Source organism: Apteryx mantelli, chromosome 6, assembly GCF_036417845.1.
Source record: "Apteryx mantelli isolate bAptMan1 chromosome 6, bAptMan1.hap1, whole genome shotgun sequence".
Taxonomy (NCBI): domain Eukaryota; kingdom Metazoa; phylum Chordata; class Aves; order Apterygiformes; family Apterygidae; genus Apteryx; species Apteryx mantelli.
In genome coordinates, this window is record NC_089983.1 from 47667409 (window position 1) to 47686511 (window position 19103).

Sequence of the window (19103 nt, forward strand, 5' to 3'; positions counted from 1 at the left end):
TTGGAAGCCCTGTCAGAATGGTTGATTCTTTTCATTTTGAAGGATTTCTTAAAAAAATGCAACAACAAAACCACGAAGAGACTTTCTCAATGGATTCCCTCTGCATCCCCAATCCCAAAAGAGCCTCTTTCCCAGTATCACCACCATCCTGAAGAAAACAAGGAGCAGAAAAGAGACTGAAAAACCTCAAATTGCAGGGAAGGACATCTCACCCAAGGGAGCTGGCTTGGCCTGGAGCTGTAATTTTGGTGGCAATTTCAGATGGAGTCGTCTTTGTGCTGCACAGTCAGCCACATTAAGAGGTGGGGATGTTCCCTAGGCGCAGAGCAAGCAAACCCAAGCCCTGCAAGAGGGTGAAGTTCGGCTTTACCGAAGAAAACTATATGGTCAGAGAAGGACTTTCCACAGCATTCCTTAGTACATTTAAGGCCAAACCTTGATCTGTCCCGTTTTGCAGGTAATTTTTGTTTCAAGCTTTTCCCTTCACTCTCCTCTCCAAGCTCCCGTCGCTGTCACTGTGGGCACGCAGCCATCTTGCAATTCAATCATGTTATCTATGCAATACAGGCAACAATCAAATAAAGACAAAAATAAGAGTTTAAGCTGAGGTTCCCATCAGCTGCAATTCCGTATACATAACATTTTAATTATATCTCATCTCCAGTGTAATAGTTAGAGATGCCATTTGATACAGTTTTTTTTTATTTGAAAAATTAAATCTAACTAAATTAGCAAAAATAAAGTAGTAAAAGTTAATTGGGAATTATCTACTCCAAAATAACTCTTACTGGTAAATGCTTTGTGTGGTTATAAAAGGCTGATAAATATAATTGTATTTATGTAATGAGTATCATGTTTAATTTACTGTACTTGGTTGTTTTACACACCATTTTATGAAGGTCTCATACTTGAGCTTCGTATTATTGCTTATATCACTTTAAAAAACCACAGTTGGCTGCCGCACACAGGAAATGTCCAATAGATTTTGAACAAGGTAGCAATTAGCAATATGTCCAGCAAAATACGCAGGATGACCTGCATCTGCGTGACCTAGAAATAAGGACATTTAGTAACACTCTCCACCCTGATGGTTCACGGCTACGTGGCTTGACATGACCCGCAGCGGTCCGGCATATGCAGCCCACGGTTTAAGAAGGGTGATGCTAATCGCGAGCTCCCCATCGGACGGGCAATTACGGCCGAACGCGTGACAATGGAATAAGGGTCGCTCCTGGCAGCACTGCGCCCTGCAAAAGGGTGAAATCCCGTTTTTTGCTTAATCTTCAGTTAATACAATCTTGGTCAGACGTTTTCACATTCCGGAAAGCGCAAGTCAACCAACCACTGACTTTGTGGGTTTCTCGGTTTGCTCTGTTTTAGGAATAGACTTAAGACAATGAGACTTTTATGTTACTGCTATTAAAAATTTTACACGAAAAGCCTTGGCATAAGTGCACTGGTAAGGATCTTTAAAACCGAGCAGCGCTACATCCAATGCTGGAAAACTGTACATACTCCATACATGTTACATATCATCTATGACACAGCAATAGCCAAAAGGAAAGTAGGATTTCTCTTTTATAAAGTTTTCTTTTTTTGAGGAATATTTCTGAGTGTACTTTCATCATATGCAATACAAACCCTCTGTGTGCCCCCAGGCGCTCAGGGAGAAAATAATGCTCTAAACAGAGAAAAAACATGCCTAATACTGTGGCATGTGAAATTTCTTTCAGATATACAAGTAACGGGACAAACTGTACTCTTAAATATCTTCGTGCAGCTCCTCCTGAGGTTCATGGTAGGAAAGTCTTTGCTTTACAGTTTTGCTCAGAGGTATTATCCTTAAGTCACTATCAGAGGACGGAGTCAGGTACGTGTACTTATCTACCCAGTCATAGAGTTTGCCAAATAAGTTCAAATTCCAATATATATAAATATTTATCAAATCTAAGTCATGAACTCTCCTTTTTCTTTTGAGCAGTAACTAAGTTCATCGGTCCTATATACTGACTACTTTTACATCATTTTGGCACTGGCCAAGAAACAAATGAAGAAACAAATTTTTAAATTATCTTTTATTTAACCCAAGTGTTGGAAGTTTATTTAATCTAAGCATTGGAAACCTCTGCAGATTCAAGATATTTGTTCTTTATTTATATCACAAAAGTGTTTAAAGGGCTGGACAGTTTGCTTAATCTAAATCACCATTCATGAGTCAAGTGAAGAGTTTGGCTCAAATTTGGGCCTCCATGTTAGCAGAGCAACTTCTTGAAGGAACAATCATCACTTTGAACTTACCCATCTTGTAGCAAGAACAAGGTCTTCTCTGATACAGTTGGTGCAGGACACATAGGCAAAACCTCCCATCCAAGTCCTCCTATGTTGACACAGACCAATACAGAAACACAAAATTTTATCAATGTTCCTCATCGTGACAGTGAGTAAACCATACAGTTAATTCTTACTTACATTATCAAGATTTAAGAAAAAAAAATCCAAAAGTTTACTATCTCAGAAAAGATAAATCTGAACCCTAGACCCTGATCACTATTGAGAAAATCCCATTATTATCTTGGGACTGTTATGAGTATTACTGCTTTTCTTAAGGCAGTCAAATAGAGATGCCAATGTATTTTTATTTTATTACATTTTTAAGATTGCTGCATGATTTTTTCATATCTAGCTGAAGATCTTTGACTGTCGGGTATTGGCAATACTATGAGCCTACGAAAATCCGTAGTTCACATTCTTGGCGCGCACCATATGCAGCAGATGCAGTTTCCTCAACCTACTAGCAGGAACACAAGTGGTTTAGGACCTGGCTCCATCCAGTGCTGTCCCCCGGCCAACGTGTGCCGCAGGACACCTTAGTGCTCATTCTCCTTTCTGTCCCTATCTACGTTGCAGAAACTTATTATATCCTCTACCTGGGCAAATTATTGACAGTATCCTTCCTCCCATTTAAAAACCATATTAAAAATTCATAACATTATAAAAATGATTAATATTACTCATTTAGACTTGCTTTTAAAACATTGCCATTCATAAGACAGCTAGAAACTCACTGAAGATCACGCTCATGAAATTACAACACTTTGGCATCTGAAGACAAGCACTCAAAATGACTATTGAAAACTGCAAGGGAACAGAAGATTTTGAAACTCTGACAATACCGCATTGCTCTTAGCCAAAGAGTCCAACCGAAAAAAACCTTCTTTGGAATGAGCTGATTGGCTACAAGTTGGCAGAAATGATTTGTTGACTTTGGAATACCAGAAAATCACCATATACTTTTAATTAGAAAAGGACATGTTTCCCTCCAACTCCCCCATACCTACTCCAGCGTGGCCTGGTTTCTGTTATTTCTGTTGCGGATGCATAGCTACAAGATTTATTGTATCAGATTAAAAGTAAAGGCTATTAATGCCAGATTCCATAGGGATTTTTTGTTAAGGCTTCTTAGTTATAGTTTATTTATAAATTATCATCCTGAGGCTTGTAAAAAGGGCTTTTTTTCCCTTCCTCTTTTATTCTAGTGACATTGTAATTTATATTGCTGGTATTTCCATAGGAGAAATCAATTCAGAATTACAATTTGTTTCATTATAACAGCAGCTAAACCAGTGCAGTGGTTCTGTACCCAAGCTATCAACAGGTTTTACACTATTAGAGTGCCAGAAATTAATATATTCTGCACCAAAACCTAAAAAAAAAAACCCAACAGGTAAGTCATTTAGCATCTGTTGACCACAACCCCCAAGGCCAGCAGAGAAGGGCGGTGCCTCATAAAAGCCCTTGATGGCTCGAAGGCAGACGGGGCAGGGAGGCAGCGCTGGTGTCTGCCGACGACAGCCGCCGAGCAGAGAGGGTGAGCAGACAAGTCCCAAACACGCCAACTGGCATTTTGCTCTCTGCCATATTTGGGGTCTTTTCTATAAGGACCAAAACCAAAAAAAAAGAAAGCAATCATATGTGGAGGAAACCATATAATGAAGTTAAAGCAACGCCATTGAGGCACGGCTAAAGGGTTGCTTCTGATGCCACAGTTTGCATTAAGACGCAAAAGTCCCAGCTTTAAGAAGATTGGCACAAATTGTTTAAGAAGCAATGAGAACTGCACGTGAGACTTCGCACTAAGTTTACTCCCACTAAAGAGCAGAAATTACCGTGTAGCCGAAGCACCTACCTAATGCAAGAGGAGTGGGAGGCAAGAGTGGTAAGGGATCGGGAGCCCCCCGGAGCACCTGATTGCACCCATCGTCCGCACAGATCACCGCACGTATAACTGCGCTAAACCTCACGAGACGTGTGGTTATATCCTCCTATGTGCCACATATTACCTTTCCCATAACTTAAGTTCAGAACAGTGTCCTTACGTTTGCCTGAACTTCTGCACCAGCAGACTTGGGATATTTCATAGCGTTAAATTAGTATTTGATACAAACATAAAGGATAATAATTAACCAAGAACAAAACTTCAGTAGACAGAAAGCACTTAGGGAAACAGAGAGCACAGGTCCCCAAACAGTATCTGCTCTCCTCCGGTTCGGTGCACCAGCACAAGCTTGTAACATTAGCCAGCTTCGACAGGTACCAGCGAAGGCCACTGAACGCAGCGTAATTATAAAGTGCATCATAATTACAGGAACATCTGTTCCAGATGTTTTTGATGTATTGTACATAACCATTTTTCACAATAGCCAGCAAAAGTTTACATTTCTTATCTACAGCAGATTGATTATTATTATTACTATTATTTCAAGTGAAATTAGTTCTCATTAAAGGTACTAGATGACAGCCCTAAAGACTCAGAGCCTTCATTTATTACCCAGAAAATAATACTATAATGGCACTAGCAAGGCAGGTTTTTCTCACTGCTGCACCAACACACATACTCACAATATTGTGGAAGAACTTAACTCGAAAGCCCCCGCTCTGAGGAATTTTAGTGCGCGCTATTGGATCACCTAGAGAAGTCCTGAAATGGGCACATCAATACACAGCCATACTCAGAAGAACTAAAATTATGGCGTGGGTTCGTTCGTGTATTAACTAGCTTGGAAGACACAGAAGCGAACACACCGATTACATCTAAATCTAGATCTGAAGTAAAACTGATAACCTAACAGCAAATGAAGTCCTTAAAAGGTCTGTAGACTCATTTGGAAATACACAATATTTGAAATAAAATACAGCAAACCTATTCTCACAAAAAATACTGATCTTTTTCTTTTTGACACAGTGTTCGGTGCCCGAGACATTGGAATAAGGCAGTGAAAAATAAACCAATTAAGCCCTGATGAGCTTGAGAAGGTATGCATGCATTAGTTTCTTTTTCTCCTTTAAAGCTGTCACATTTCTCCTGCTTCTTGTGTTTTTAAACCGTAAAGGATTCCTGTGTTTCCCAGAGACAAAGGATGGGCTCGAAAACTCTGTCTTCTGAAGTGATGAGTTAAAGAACACTGCAGGAGTACTTGCCAAATCATACCACCATTATTAATTCAGGCATGATGAAAGTGTTCATTTTAGCTATAATCACGTAATTCATCAAAATACTACTAGAGCATATCATTCTGAACTATTACACTGATATAGCACCTTATTGCACCTTCACCGAAAGCAGGAAATGTATTTTTTGATGCTTATCTACTGAAAAGCAATTCCGCCTGGGATTTTGGAAGCACTATCTTATGTTACAATAAAAAGGAAATTTCAAACGTGTTTTCTTGTACTTGTATGATGTTGTTATTATGTATTTGGGTGATTATCTCCAACTATGAAGTTTAAAAATGAGAGAGTACTGAAATACTGTATTTTTCCAGTGCAATAGGAAGGAAAGATTGGGTTGTGAATATACAATATTGTATAAAGTTTAAATGTAGATTTTGGTCTGTCTCTGTCCACCTTTATAATAGCTTTGGTGGCCAAACTCTGTCTGCAACAAGAAGCTTTCAAAAAAAAAAAAAAAAGTTATTTGGAGTTCTTTCAATGACAAACAATAGTTGTAAAAAACTGAATCCTGCGATAAATCTCAGAATGTTAAATGGAATAACAGCAGCCGGGGCTCCGTCCGAACCAAAGATTCCCACCTCATCGCCTCGAGTTGCGATTGCCCTCTCGCTCTGCCTATCCGTCTCTTGCTCCGCACGCACTTCTGTGAGCAAGTCGAAATTACAGCAAAAAAAAAGAAAAAAAAAAAGGATGAAATGTGCAATTAAATAAAGCCCCGCTAAGCGCAGGCCTCGCTGATCCGTGTCCCGAGTTAGGCTGCGTGCCCTTGGCACGGCGCGCGCCGGCGCTGCAGCTGGGCAGCCGGCGGAGTGACGCACCTAGAAAATTTCCAAAGAACAAAAAGTCCTTAATTGTCCACATCAGGAAAGCTTCATTATTGCAAACAGCAAAGCAAAAAGTTATCCATTCTCGCTCTCGGGCGAAATCAAAGAAAACAAGATTAATGTATGCTACGCGCATAAAATTTGGGAATTGGCGCCGGGTACCTGAGGGTGCAACGGACACACCTGCACCCGAGCGTTCCCTGCAGACACCTCCCTTCTCCCCCGCACAAATGAGGTCTCAGCCTTTCAAAGCTGGGCTAAGAAGGTCAGCCAAGATTTATAAAAATATCTTTCCTTAGTGCAGAGCAAAATGCCTCATCCCTAGCACGGGAATTGTAAAAACGGAAATTCCCCGCGAAGAGGCAGGCCATAAGCTCGCGGCGCGCACTTCCACTCCACCGCAACGAGGTGAAGGACCAGGGCTAGGAGGACAGCTAAGGAGGAGAAAGAAATCATTTCTAAATTGCCCCTGTCTAGTCTACTACTACAATAAAGCTACAGCGCTCCATCCCGCTTCATCCATTCCACTCCACGTCGGCACAACAGATATATCAACACAGACTCGGTGCTTGCAGTTCAAAGTGAAAACAGAAAATACAGGATAAAAAAGAGGCTGTTACTGTAAAGCCTGAGGAAGGTAACCAAGTTATACACAGAGAGATTCAGCAATATTTTGGAAATCCACCTTTCAGAGGCAGCCGGCAGACCGTGAACTGCCCGAGATCTGGAAACCCTGCCCTAACGGCAATCTCAATATGTGCTGAGATTTCAGAAGTCCAGAAATGGACCGAATGAAATGCACAGAAGGTTGGTTACTCCTAGAGTAATATAATGCCAGGCTCTTCTCTCGATTCCAGTAGGAAAAGGAAAGACAGTATTTTGCAATACTGCAAGCGTCCTTCTATCCCAGATGCTATTTATCATGATTTGATGCTCTGCTTTCCTAAAACACTTCACTATGGGATCCGGCACTGTAGGAATGGCTGTTTCTTTGTTCCAGAGCTAAAACAAAGAAGAAGAATATTACAACCAGCCATTTGATGGAAACTATATTTTTGTCATAAACAGATCCCTCCTTACCTCCATATGGGGACTATGATGGTTTCCACATTTTTCTGGACGTTACGTGGTGCCCTAAAGCTATACGAAGCTTTTATTCTTCATACATCAAAACCCAACCCCTCGTCTGTCAGGAAAAATGAGTTCATGAGTCAGCTGTAGGTGCAGAATTTTACATAATATCTCCAAAGAAGATGATACAATATAAATTAGGTGACTAAGTTAGGACAAACTAATCTGTTCCCTTTAAATAACATATACCTGCCATAAAGTCAAAAACACCAACAAGACACTTGCTAGCAAGCGACTTTACAGCAGACGCCCAAACGTGAGAGATGCTCCCAGCTTCTGGAAATCAGAACCAGACTTCTAGATCTAACTCATTTTCTCAACTTGAATTTTAATTTTTCCAGTATTTAAATTTAACTTTTAACTTTTTTTAACTTCTTAATTTTAAATTTAAATTTTACTTAAAGTAAGCATAGGAGCACACAGCATATAGGTCTCCTCCACACAACTCAGCAAAATAACTGACAATAATTGGATTTATTAAGGACATTTACGAAGCTGCCCAATTTTACATGTGTATATATTAAAGCAGACCAAATAGTAAATTATTGTTGAAAGCAATGTTTTATGTCAAATATTAAAGTAAGCTAATAACATTTACTATTCTATTCAGTAATTATTTGAGAGTAATTAGAAGCTAATAGCTACCAGTTCGTAGCTATTAAGTCTCTAGCACTACAACTTCACTTTTATATGATCTCTTGTTTATTTTCACTGTAATTGTTTTTGCAGCATGCCTTCATGCGAATACACCCCCCTTCTTCACTTCTGAAAGTGCCCCAAGTCAGGGAAATGACTAAACCAAACACAAAATAAAACTATTTCCCCTTCAAGGAAACTCATTCTATTCTCCAGAAACAAAACTCATCACTTTTTCATGTTTTAGAGTGTTATTTTGGTGTCTTCTTCCTGAATCCTAGCTCATCCATTGTCATTTTCCCAGATTCTCCCCAAAGCAACCCAGAAAAGGGAGCCACCCTGGGGCAGTTGTTAGAAAGGTCCGTCTCGCTTTCCTGAAACATCCCGGCCTAAGCCAAAGCCAGGGAGAATCAGCTCTGCGCAGAGCTGTACGGTTACATCCCATCCGTGGTGCCAGGTGGGACCAGGCCATTCCACCCCCCTGCGGCCCGGTCCTGCAGGACTGAACACCGTGGCCTTGACCCAGAAGCGACTAAATTTGAGCATGTGAGGAGCTGCATTAACAGATTTACTGGGATGATGAGGAGCGCAAAGCGCATCCACGAACACTAGGCTCTTCCAGCACGGAAAGCACTTTTGTTTCAGGAAGCAGTTTTGAGAAAAAGCAGAAGATATATTTTCTGAATCATGGAAAGAGAGAAAACCCTACAGCTTCTTTTATCCCATTTAAAACAATTTCCTAGCGGGAGGGTACGAAATGGGTTACTTCACATGATCCCCACTGAGAGAGCTGTTAAATGCTGCACTGGACCCAAGACTTTGCATTAGCCAAGTAGTTACTGCTGTAGTCCATCTGTAGGCACGTTGGCACTACTAGTAAAATGCATCCACGCTAGGTACAAATTAGCTTTGCAAGCTGCCCTGAGCTATGGCACGCCGCAGATAGGCAGCTATACCGAGACTGCACCCAGCATGCTCAGAAAAGGAGACTTTGGTAATGTCAATAAACCTTAGATGTCAAGCATTGACATTCCTGGGCAGCAAGATATAAAATCATGGCTAAGTTTAATTGCATCATCAAGTGGATCAGGCTTCTAAACTGGAGTCTCCTACACTGTACATTTTCTACAAGTTTAAGCAAGCCCTACCAGTGTAAAATGAGAAAAATTGGTCCCAGCTTTCTTACAGACGTTTTTAAGTAGGGAAGTTTCATTTTTTTCAAGGACACCGAAAATTTTCCTGACAAAAGGGTACGGTAGCAAAAGCTGAACCAAGTGCATTTTTGAAAACAAACTTTGCCGTGCCGATATTCATCCACTACCATGTGCTTCACTGAGCTCGCCCTGTTGACGGGATGCCGCAAAATCCTGCCGCGCTCTCCAAACCTCTCAAAACGCGGGTCTAAAGCAAGAGCTGCGGGAACCGGAGCTGCGCCTGGGACTGCGAGCGGCGACTCCTGGTGAAAGCACGAGCAGCCACAAGTATTTGACGGAGGAGGGACACCGCGGGTGCCAAACCACGGCTCCTCCGGCGCGGGGGCAGCCGGCTGCGCTCGCCGCGGCAGGGCTGCGCCTCCTCCTCGCTCCTGCTGGAAGCCATCAACACGAGCGACGGGCACAACCGTGACATTTAACTAGTCACGAACTTTTTCCACCGAACGGCATTTTGTCGAAATGTAAGCTATCTTGTTTTTTAAATCATCGTGTAAGCTTATAAGTAATATTTCTGAAAGAAGAGAATGTTAGATATAACAAAATAATGATGAAAATCTCATTTACTTAATAAAATTCCTTTGATTTTAAATCAAAACTGATCTCCATCCATTTGAACTTTAACTACCTAATTTTGTCTCGCATTTCAAATAACACATGGTAAATGTAATTTGTCATCATAAATGTATTATTATTTAATCATATGAAAGTTTTGGTTTATCTTGAAAAAATATTTATAGTAGTTTTAATACACGGGATCCATTCCTGACAGAAATGATGAAACAGATTTATCACCCTTGACAAATTATATTGCAAACCGTCCTCTCCTGACTGCTCACAATAGAAATATTAACAACATACGCAACGGGCACACCACCTGTGAGCCTCATTTCTTTAAGCTTATATCATGGCACCTTCAAACCCCTTTCCATGGAGACTATACAGTACTTAACAATGTGAGTTAGTTATAAGAGTAATTCTATGAATGACTGAAACCTGTAGCCCTTTAAATCAAACTAAGTAGTGCTTTATTAAAGTGCCCAGCAAATCAATCTAAATCCAAGGATAATAAAGCCCTAATCAGGTGGTAGAAAAAATAATAGGTTGTCATGCATGAGGAAAAATAGGCAATCATGGAATGTTTTCTTTAATTAGGTTGTGTAAAGTGGAGGGACTGAGTAGGAACTGGCAAGACATTCATCATGAGCAAGGTGGGAAATTATTTAGATTACTGAGGAAGGAAAATTGAGCGAGATACGCGAAGATTTGACTGGACAGAAAATTAAAACTGTTTTGCTATTCATGTCACTTACTTTTGGTGACTTATTGACAGATATGGTTTTTCAAAGTAGTATGAATCTTGATAATTCTACAGTTTAAAGACCGCATACAACTTATTCTAACTTTTACTGGTATTATTGTATGCAGGTTCTGCCTGGAGCTCCCAGAGGGACAGATGGGACATTCATCTCCATAGATTTTAGGTGAGAAAGATTCAATTGCTAGTTTAAAATAAAATGGTCACTGATATTATCCCAGGTCATCGGTATACTGCCAGGTATTAAAGCTGCTTTACTAGTTATAAACACCACAAGACAGATTATTGAGATAGTCAATGAAGTTTCCAAAGTTAGGGAAACTAACTTGGTACATTTACTTATTATTATTATTGTTATCGTTACTATTATTATTATTACAATCTCAGAATGATTTGTGAGCCATCCAGTGCTGAATTTAGCTCTGTTCTGTATAAAAATATCAACAGCACTAAGATAAGCTTATGAAAGGTCATCAAAACCAACTAAAAAATGTCCTAAATCACTTCAGAGACATTCTAACTAAGGAAATTATAATGCAGTTTAATCCGGTCAGTATTTTTCATCCCTAAACTCCTAGGCCATACAGCATACACACACACAGAGGACTCCTGACTTCTTCCCAGCTGTGGCTACACTTCAGTAGTGGTCTTTCTTGTCTCTGTCTTCTCTCAGTTCACCAAGATTTTATCATGGTACATTAATGATTATTTATAAGTATTTTGGAATTCCAGAATTTTAGATACTATCAGAATGGTCATTGTTTTTCATTTTTCCATTATTGGCCAATGAGAAAGTGAGATCTTGTTCTTAGTGGTCCCTTCTCTCACCGTTATGCTCACTGGTGGCTTCCATACTATAAATGCAGAAGCAGCTCTTAAAGCTCTTTAATGCTAACCTTAACCATGAAAGTTGGCTCTTCATAAAAGCAATATAATAGTGTAAATCATTTTAAACTTAATCTGACTTTAAAACCATCTTCTTATCAGCAGAGTTTCAGTTTCATGAAAATTGGGTCAAAATCCAAGAACTTAAAAGTTTTGCTTAACTCAAATCTTACTATTTCACTTAAAAAAATGCAGTTGAGGGGCTTCCAGGAATGAAATACGCTCTACAGATTTTCTTGGAGCAATGGATGCTGGAAGCCCTGAGGTCTTCAGTCAGAGGCAATCAACGTTTGCCCACTTTTGAGTCAGTGACTCCAGAAAAGCAGACTCCGCAGCAGCCAGCGAAGCAGGCAGGCTGCCAGCAAATCAGGGTACTGCCACACAGCCATCAAAATCCACCCATTTCTACACAGAGCCTGATGAAATGATAAACTCCAGTTCAAAAAATGTTTGAGCAGAAACCTTTTAACACGGTCTAACCTGGCAGGTATTCTATGCCTCAGGTGATACGACACAGTTATCGCCAGAGTTTTGCACATTTCTTCAGAGAGATTCTTCGGGAAAATGAAATTCGAGTTTTAAAGCTGGTATCAGCCCACACCAAATTATTGTTCTCTGTGTTTTCTAACAACGGTCCAACTCACATCTTTGGATAATGGTGATTTTTTTCTTCCTTGTATGCTACTTGCAGGATAAGTAAAAACATTTGATGAAAAGCTTTTCACATAGAAAATGGAAAAAGTTTCACGATAATTTTCTGCTTGTTAACTGGCCTGACCGCCGGGAAAGGCACTCAGGGTTTTCTTTCCACGGCTGCCTGGCTGAGCAGGACCGCCAGGAGCTGCCTGATGGAGTGGGTCACGGAGCCAAGCAGAAGAGCTGCTACCTCCAGTCCACCACTCACGGAGAACAAACCTACAAATCACTTGTCACCAACTTTGATCCACCTTGTTTCAGGTGGTTTCCTCGCTGTCTATTATTTCTGCTAAGAGACCCGTGAAAATTAAATACAGACCCCATCAATGCTTGAGTGACCTGGTGCTCCATCATACCAGCAGTGTAATAGCAATAAATCATTTCAACTTTAATCTATTGTTATTGATGAATGTACAATTATTTGTCATCTAATATGCTGAAAACGATGACCAAAGAAATAGATCAACTTTTTTTCTTCTTCCAAGTACGGCATTGATGGATTGTATCCCTAAGCTGTTATTACACTTATAATGTACTCTTCTGCTATGACAGCACAGCTAGTTTTTTAATCATTCCATAGTAATCAACTTAAGACAACATAGCAAGACTCATAACTCATGTTCTTTTCATTTTTGGCAGTGATGGGAAATGAAAATGTTTTTATTCTTTTGAAATAATTCTTACCTGACTAGGCTGAAGATTGCTTTAAAATTGTAAATAAATGGTTGTTTATTGAGCTGGAACTGAAAAGTGACACATTAAAATGCCCGTTTCTGAAGAAAAAATAATAATTTAGGCCTGAGTGGAGCTAGAGTTGGTTAAAAAAAACTTTGTTTCTCTTTTAACTGGTTCACTGCTAACTAAAATCAGTACTTGCTGGTAAAGTCATACGAGCAACGCTACCATCACCATATTTAAGACAGCAAAATATGGCTTTAAAGACACAGTGTCTTAGTAACTAGTAACTTAGTAATCTAAGGTAATGTTTTCAAAAACTCCTTTTGAAAATCTGCTGTGGACTTAGGAGCCCATTTTTTGCTTTCCAAAGCAAGTCAGAAGTCAGACAGGAAAGATGCTCTAGAATAAGTAACCTACTTAAGTTTGTTAGGTGAACTGGAACTTGTAAACATTTCTTGGAAGAAAAAACATATTAATTCATTTCTCAAGGCATTGCAAGCCCTATGAAGACCAGACCCTGCTTTCCAGCAATTACCACACCTCTGAAAGGTCTATACAATATAAGAACAAGAGACAATTTTATTACATCAAAATACTTCTAGGCAGAAGCTGTTTCTTGATCATATGCCTGTCAAAACACAGCATTGCAGCACTACTAAAAAACACACTAACAAACCAAATTTTTTAAAATGCTGATTCTGATCCAAATGTATTTGTATAAAAACAAATTACAGGATTTGGCCCACTAAATGTGATTAGGATCTTAGTGCACGTTTTTCCCATTTTATTTTAAAATACCTGAGCTAAAAATGACACAGAGAACATAAAAGGTCTGTCTCATGGTATATATTGGACCTACGAAAAGTCTTTAACAGAAGTATTTCTGTGTTACCCAGCAGCTTAAGCTATGGTCTTTCTGCATATATCTCAGGGTTAGGCAGTCACAGAAATACAGGATATTCAGCTTGTCATGGTTAAAATGGTTGGAGGTGGACGTATATAAATCTTGCGACCTCAGGTCACCAAGAAGCACCGCTTGACCTTCTGTGCAAGGCAGCTTTCTTTCACCTCTGTCATCTCACCTTTTTCTTAATATATTTGTAGCTGTTTTCTGCTCATTTTTCAATACTTTTGCAATGTCATACCCTCTTCTGGGCAGAAAAGGACCTACCAACTTGTTTTCACTGTGGGTCTGACTCTGTTCTCCTGCTTGACCGCTCTGTTATTTACCCTGCTGACTCATGCAAGCAGTTGTTTTTAGCAAGCATTCGTCCTGCTCTGCTCTTTGACTTTGTCCTCCGCTGATTTGTGATGAAACCCCCTATCTTTCCCTTATAGCAACAGATCTGCTGCTTTTATTTTACCTTTGAGAGTTCTTAATTGCCACCCTTTCATCATATTTATTGCTTGTTTGTAAATAATGAACTCGTTTGCCTTTCTTTCATCTCTCTGTCTTCCCATCACTCTGACTGTTTCAGCTTCTGGGAAAAAATTTTCATTTTTGGACAATATTGCAGACAGAAGTCCAATATGAGTATTTTTAAAAAGTCCTTCACTGTGTGCTTACCATAACTGACTTAGCAGTTTTACTGGAGTTTTGTGATAGTTTAATGCAGGTAACACAAGTTCACCAAGCGATTCTTGCACAAAACATCTATCTTTTCTTTTAAACTAGTAAGGCATTCCACCCTCATCTGAAGTCTTCAAATGATGGGGAATCCGGATAGTTTTTTAAGCACAGAACGATTTAATTCTCCAAGCCAAGAATTTAACGATGAAACTTGAGCTTACTTTCATTTTGGAATCCCTTCACGGTTATGGCTCGTTCTCTGGGGCACTCTAGCAACTAGCAAAACACTTACCAGAATTTTCCTGATAATCATTTTGACTAGCTATTTTAACCATTCACCAAATTCCTTTTCACTGTCATTAACACAACTTCAGTAAATGAAACAGAAGCTATGGATGGGCCTAAATAGCCTAAACTTTCAAAAAGAGCGCTCCACCATTTATTGAGCAGCAGCATAAAACACCTGAGAGCTGAAAATTTTCAAAAAACGCTAAGAAAATGGAGGCACTAAAATTTAATTTGCTTTGTGCAATCAGTACAGTTCACACCTCAAACTGCAGACTACTGCTTTATCCTTCACCATCAACCACAGGCAACGGGGCGCCTCGACCCACGTGGGGCACTCGGAGCTCGCCAGCAGTGGGATCTCCTTTGCAGCGCGGGAAAGAGAAAGGACCTTGTCCTACAGACCAGATCTTCTCTATAAGGCAGATACTTCCTGTCACCGGTGAAAAATGATTTGGCAGTACCAGATCAGACAAGACCTGAGGAACCAACGCAGGCAGGAGTTTTTAATGCTGGAGAGCTGATGCTGGAACTGTAGGTAACTATACGTTGGAGAAGAACCTGATGAGTTCCCAATACGCTTGGTGTGCACAGGTGAGTTGGTTAAAATAGTAGGAGACGACAACTAAGGCTGTGATTTCCCACCTACTTGAATCCGACCTCGAAGTCGTCTTTCAACAAAAAGAGATGCCGTGCCATCCGTCTGCCCCTGCCCTCCTCAACCCAATGCAATCCGTTACTTTTGATGTGCACCGGGTTCACAGCCGACGGCTCGCTCTGCCCAGACTTCCCTATTCTATCGCCCTTGAAAGGGGAAAATCTCCTCCTATTTACAAAGTGGGTTCCTGCTTTACTGCCTGCTGATTACAGCCGAGGCAGACTAGTATAAGAAGAGAAGTAATTTCTCGAGTAACCAAGTTGCAAGTCAATAAAGACGTTAGAATTTAAGTCCCATATCTTAGATTTTATCTCAAAACTCCACAGCAGGCAAACCAGCTCCCGGAGGGCTGATAGTGATATTTTCCCCACGTGACCATCCATTCAGTAAATCAGGCACTGCTTCCTGCCATGAACTAAGGTGAGATGAACATTAAAATACACCGAGAAGGAGCACGAATGACTAGCGGTATCTGTGTTCCCGCCGGCCACACGAACCATGTGAAAATAACCTCCCGCTTGCATGTGCCGCAAGGGCCCCAATCTCTAAGCAAACCCCAAACCCATAAATCTCAGCAAAGGCGCAGGCATTCCCCCAAGTCCGCGTGCCTAGAGATGAACGCAGCTTTTTGCCAATCCTTTTAACAGTCTTTAGAAAGGGAGCATTTACCGAGGCGCTGCCTGCTCTGCACCGCGGCTCCTGCCGGCCCGCTCCCTTGAGAGCGTGCTGACCGCGGCGGCCCGGTCGCCGTCCCGGAATAGCCGACACCGGAAACTTTCCAAGCAACACCTCTGCAAAGAAACGGGGCTCTCGGCGCCGCTCTCGGACAGCACCGCTCTTTTGCAGCCTTTTACAAACATTAATCTTTATAACCGCCCAGCTCGGACGCCCGGGCTCGCCACAACGCAAACCCAATCTCCCCCAGGAGGAAGAATTAAAGTGAAAACGCTGCTGTAAGCAATGAGAAATGTAGATTACCGAATTTAACAAGCCTCCACAAATCACTGACTTCTTAGGTTTCAAAGGTCATCTCTGGTGTGGTTCCTGATATATTCCACCTCGTGACGGCTGCGCTCTCGCCAGGCTGAAATGGAGCCCATATCTCATACAGATTGGTTTGGGGTTGCTGTGGCTGGAGCACCGTATCAGTAAAGCAATCATTCTAAAGAAGCACAAAAACTGGCTATCCTGTTACTCACAGGAAACTCAAGAATCTAGTATTTGTCTTCCATCCGAAATGTGCAATAAGGTGCATAAATTTCCCCTAAAAAAATCCTTTAAATGTTCATGGTTTAAGAAAATCACTAAAATCAGTAAAATTGAAAAGTTTTGTTCCAATCATAAGTCTGTAACATATGATGAAACTATAATACGCAATGCATTTTTTTAAAAATATGAGAAGTGATTTAAAACAAAAATGGAAATTCTCCCATTAATGTACCACCTCCATTAGAAAGCATATGAACACCAGTTCTAAAATTCCCATTAATCACTCCCTACGAAGCCTAACTTGTGGAGGAAGCACTGGATTAGCGGGGTTTTTTTCCCCCAGTTCTTCAAAATTCTCTGATTTTGCTCAAGACCTTTTAAAATTATTTTATGGGGGAAGTACAGCAACACTTCACATATGCATGTAGCGAGATGCAAGTCACTAAAGGATGTCGGCATTGCACAGTGGCATGCTGATAACAGTTCTCCCCATAATATGGTATGAGATGAATTTACACCTGTTCAACATCTGTTCAAAACTTCTTTATATAGTCTAATTTCAAAACAGTCACACGATAAAACATATATTTCTAGAATGAAGACCATTTTCTTAAAGACCTTTGTCCCCTACATGTTTTGCTTGTATTGCTCTTGTTCCCTACTTGTTGCAAATGCCTGCAGCAATTTTCCTTGCATCACCTGTACTGATCATAGCAAAATATTTCTTTATCAACAAACAATATTAAAGTATCAGAATAAGACAGAATTAGATCATTACCAACAAGAACAACTGATTCAATTTGATTTCACCAAAAAGCATACAACATTCAAACCCCCAAATCTGCTTTTTGTTATTAAAAGTTTGGACATTATTAACCATGTCTCTTTTCATGAGAATTGACTTAAAGATAACCAATGCAGAATATTGCTTTTAAAACGACAACAAAACAAGACCCAACCTATAATACCTAAAGTACCGTCTATGTAGCCAGCAAACAGTCTAAGTTATATTTGCTTTTGCACAGTATTTGTTTATGAATGTTGCTAAGTTGCTCGGTGCTCCTAGCCTTTAGCCATCATTATCAGTTACCCTTAGGGGTAATCATTTTTCTTAAAATCATGACCCATTTGATATCTTAAAAACAGCAACATTAATTTTCATTTGTCACATAGTAGGGTATAAATTGACTAAATGTTAATAGCATTCTTCTTGAGTAATCAGTTCTACATGATTAACCTAAAAATTGCCAAAATGTTGTTTACTATTCATTTGTATCTGAAGAAAGAGAGATCCACGATGAGTTAGACAAAGCTGGATTAATTTAGTTTCTGATCTGTATTAAAACTTGCCACAATGATTCATAATCATTTTACTCAATATTTATCCTGACAAAACAATTTAATCCAGAGAGCTGCTCACAGGGTAATAATGCTGCCCAAAAGTAGCACTACTCTTCTTCACACTTGCGATGTGTTTTAATATATAAAATAGAGAGGCAAGTATGTTTAGTTAGTTAGTAGTTGTTTTTTTTTTAATAGGGCATTGTAATCTTAACTTTTTTCTGTTTTTTTCTTGCTGCAGGAAGACATAGTCGATGGTCTTTACCACCATCTAGTGGATCTAATTACATACAGCAAGCCACGACTATATCAAAGAATAGAGACAATAAATATTTAACCTGCCATATATAGGGAGTTTTATCTGTCCTATGAAAAATACAGCATTATCTGTCACATTGTGTTTACTTCTGTGTATTGGAGGCTGCATTGCAACCACATCGCTGCATTAAAAGTGAAGGAAACAGACTCCAAGGAGAACGGTGCTTAAAATTAAAAAAAGGGGGGATGACACATAGGACATAATTGAGCTCACAGTTATTTTTATAACATACAAAGAGCCTCGGGGTCATAGTGTTATTCTAGTTTTTTAAATAGCAATTAACCAGTGATTCTCACAAATGCAAGAGCCTGAAACATAAATTATTTTGCTTTTGAAGCACTGATCTCGTTTTCAGAAGTTTATGGATATATTATTAGTTATAGAAGCAGCCTGATAGTTCTTGTTTTCTGTGGGCTTTTCTAAGTCCTCAGGTGTCCTCGAGCACGGCGCGGCCGACCAGCGGGTCGGTGGCAGCCAGGGCCCCCTAGGGCCGGCTCTCGTTTGAACACCGCCCCGTATCTCCGGGCTCCGTCGCCTGTTCCCGCAGTGCCACCTGACAGCGTTTCCCTGCCCTGGTTAGCGAGCACCCGATATGTCCTTCTGGATGGAGATGTCTTGCAAGACATTTGCTGGAGAAGAGCATTAAAAACCACGCCGTGCCAAAGCACAGAGAATCAAAAATGTGTAAAGGTGATGTTCGCCCTTTAAAATGACTGTGGACTTTGTCCCCGAAGCAGTGAAAATGTCCAAAATGGCAACAAATCTTTGGGAATTCCTTTTCGACAGAGGGGATAAAGGAAACGCTGACGAATGACAGATTTTCCTGTATCA